The 2312-nt window shown below is 36.2% G+C and overlaps 1 pseudogene; it reads right to left on the bottom strand.

The window, feature by feature from the left end:
• Nucleotides 1–1345: 1345 nt before the first annotated feature.
• On the bottom strand, nt 1346–1837 carry LOC111145489 (annotated as a pseudogene).
• Nucleotides 1838–2312: the final 475 nt, after the last annotated feature.

Raw genomic sequence — 2312 nt, 5'->3', positions numbered from 1 at the left:
AAGGAATGAGGCATACCAGAAATGGTTAATAAGTGGGCAAATATACAAGGATAGTTGCTTCTATAAGGAAGGATTTTTTAACAGTCCAGCATTAACTGTAATTTTTGCTATAAATTCCCAGCTATAATTTTTTGTTCTTCTCTTTTATCGACTTCACGGAGCCACTCTCAGAACACGTCTGCCCTTCCCTGCCAATCTGCCCTTGTTAGAGAACCTCCAAATCCTGTGACCCCTGGTCCTTATGTACTTAATTTAATTTTTAACATGTTGTTTAACACTTAACATCTTGTTTCTTAAAATAAAAAAAATGCCTAAAGCAAACATGAAAACCTGTTAGTATCTACTAATTTCGGGTGGTGAGGCTGGTTTTATTATTTATTCTTTGTTCATTTCTATATTTAAAAACTACCTGTTAAAAATTTCTAGTTATTTCCATTTCAGAGTCACTATGTATGAGTTAACTTATCTTAAACTTTTTTTTCAAAATAACAACTTATAAGAATGTCCATGTGAAAACATTCAAAAGAACACCTGAATTATCATTTCATTTATTTGTGATAATGAGGAATTAGTTAAAAATATTTTTTTTGCGTTGGTGATGAAAACAAAATTCATTAATAAATATTCTCAGGACTTCTCTCTTCTTTTTTACCTGCTGAAGACAATGCTGTCTTTCCTCTCTGCCCACACCTTACAAGAGCTTTGGTGATATAAAACCAGGAGAATGGGTAGAAAGACGCCAGAACAGGACAGATGAGATGCTTGGAGATTAGTCCAGGGAAGAGTGAAGAATTAAGTGGTTGACTTCGGAGTAGTCAGTGGTGTCAGGAAACTGAAGCACAAAGAAAAGGATATTCTAGAAACTGTGGCTCCATTACAATATTGTTAAATGATGTTAGTAAACATCGAAATTACTTTTTAATTGCTGACTTTGCTTCTTTGTCAGTACTTCGGGCCTCAAGATTTATTTGCATTACATGTTCATAAATTACTGAAATTTATTTCCCCGCTGTTTCCTGAAGAAACATTGGGAGGGAGGAGGTCAAAATATTACATTCTCGTTGCTGAGTTGCTTAGTGATGGGAGAAGTGATGAGATTCAGAATCTTCAGAACATACTATAACCGAAGTCTAAGAATACAAGATTTCTTAAACACGCAAGGGCTTTGACATATCTTTCAAACTGTGACATCCTCTATACTTACTACAAATATATACGTGAGTGCATACATATACCCATGTATGATGTTTAATATATTTTATATATAATCATAATGCAAACATTTTACCGTATCTCTGTTAACTACTATAAAAAATTTTTATGGTGAAAAATTTTATATTTAGATTTACCAGCTGGACTCAGGGTAGATGATCCCAATTTTGTTGGCAACATCCAAAGCATCACAATCTGGAGCCTGCTGAACATATGCCTTCTTCTCTCCACCAGGCCTGATCAAGGTGTCGACCTTGGCCATGTCAACGTCATAGGGCTTCTTCACAACCTGTTTGATCTGGCTCTTGTTGGCCTTGACGTCTACAATGAACCCAAGTGTGCTGTTGTCTTCTGCTTTCTTCATGGCTGACTTGGTAGTTAGGGGGGACTTGATGATGGCACGGTGGTCAAGTTTGTTTCTCTTAGGGATGCTCTTTTGAGGATATCTGGGCTGCCTTTGGAGATGCAGGGTCTTGAGCCATCGGAAGGTAGGTGATATGCAGATCTTCTTTCTGTGTGTGTGTGACAGTGGAAGCCTTTCAGCTCTGATTTCTTAACCTTCAGAGGTTTGGTTGGGCTTTAGCTTTGGGGGAAGAGGGGCTTCCTTCTTCACCTTTGGCACCATCTTCATGAAAACGTATACATTCAGAAATTTAAAATAAATCTCCCATCCCCAATCCTTGCTCTACACAGTAAATACTTTCACCATCTTGTAACTTTGTGTGTACATGTATTTACCTACTATTTCTTGATTTTTCATTCAGGTATTAAACATAGACTTCCTGATACATAAGATGAGAATTTAACATTCTTACAAATCTTCCCTTATCCTCCTAATAGAGTTACAATTTTGGGTTAAATCAATATTCAATGCCAATATGAAAATTATTCATGGCTGAGTGGTGTACTACAGAAACAATTTCTCTCTTATATAACATTTTCTCTACCTCAGAGTTAAAAATGATTGTCTCATTAGTTCATTTGCTTATTTTCTATACCTGTCAATCATTGTATATAATTATATAACCACAACTATGGTTTATTCTATGTGGCAAATGGGGGGCACCAGCACCATTCAATGCATTCATTAAAGCCTCCTG

The sequence above is a fragment of the Enhydra lutris genome, unplaced genomic scaffold, assembly GCF_002288905.1.
Source record: "Enhydra lutris kenyoni isolate GAN:26980312 unplaced genomic scaffold, ASM228890v2 scaffoldscaffold13, whole genome shotgun sequence".
NCBI classification, from domain to species: Eukaryota; Metazoa; Chordata; class Mammalia; order Carnivora; family Mustelidae; genus Enhydra; species Enhydra lutris.
This window is presented reverse-complemented; position numbering and strand designations above follow the sequence as displayed.